The sequence below is a fragment of the Oncorhynchus mykiss genome, chromosome 10 (assembly GCF_057628025.1).
Source record: "Oncorhynchus mykiss isolate SJ-2025 chromosome 10, ASM5762802v1, whole genome shotgun sequence".
Classification (NCBI taxonomy): domain Eukaryota; kingdom Metazoa; phylum Chordata; class Actinopteri; order Salmoniformes; family Salmonidae; genus Oncorhynchus; species Oncorhynchus mykiss.
The window spans coordinates 1,695,001-1,695,880 of record NC_143031.1 but is presented as its reverse complement, the minus strand read 5'-3'; positions in this window follow the sequence as shown (position 1 = coordinate 1,695,880).

Below are 880 nucleotides of genomic sequence, written 5' to 3'. Positions count from 1 at the left end.
CACACGCTCCAGCAGGTATATCTCTCTAGTCACCCCCAAAACCAATTATTTCTTTGGCCGCCTCTCCTTCCAGTTCTCTGCTGCCAATGACTGGAACGAACTACAAAAATCTCTGAAACTGGAAACACTTATCTCCCTCACTAGCTTTAAGCACCAACTGTCAGAGCAGCTCACAGATTACTGCACCTGTACATAGTCCACCTATAATTTAGCCCAAACAACTACCTCTTTCCCTACTGTATTTAATTAATTTATTTATTTTGCTCCTTTGCACCCCATTATTTTTATTTCTACTTTGCACATTCTCCCATTGCAAATCTACCATTCCAGTGTTTTACTTGCTATATTGTATTTACTTTGCCACCATGGCCTTTTTGCCTTTACCTCCCTTATCTCACCTCATTTGCTCACATCGTATATAGACTTGTTTATACTGTATTATTGACTGTATGTTTGTTTTACTCCATGTGTAACTCTGTGTCGTTGTATGTGTCGAACTGCTTTCCTTTATCTTGGCCAGGTCGCAATTGTAAATGAGAACTTGTTCTCAACCTGCCTACCTGGTTAAATAAAGGTGAAATACATAAATAAATAAATGGATCGGAGCATAGTGATTCACACAAGGCCCAGAGTGATAGAATTGTTCTGTATCCATATGGCCGAGAGGTTATCCTGCTCAGGGGTGGCCATCTGGCCATCTTGGGATGTTGTAAGTTTTAGTGATTGTAGTGGACTGTAAGCTACTTGTATTAAAGGAGCCGTAATGGCAGCCGGTCACAGTGATTGTAGTGGACTGTAAGCTACTTGTATTAAAGGAGCCGTAATGGCAGCCGGTCACAGTGATTGTAGTGGACTGTAAGCTACTTGTATTAGAGGAGCC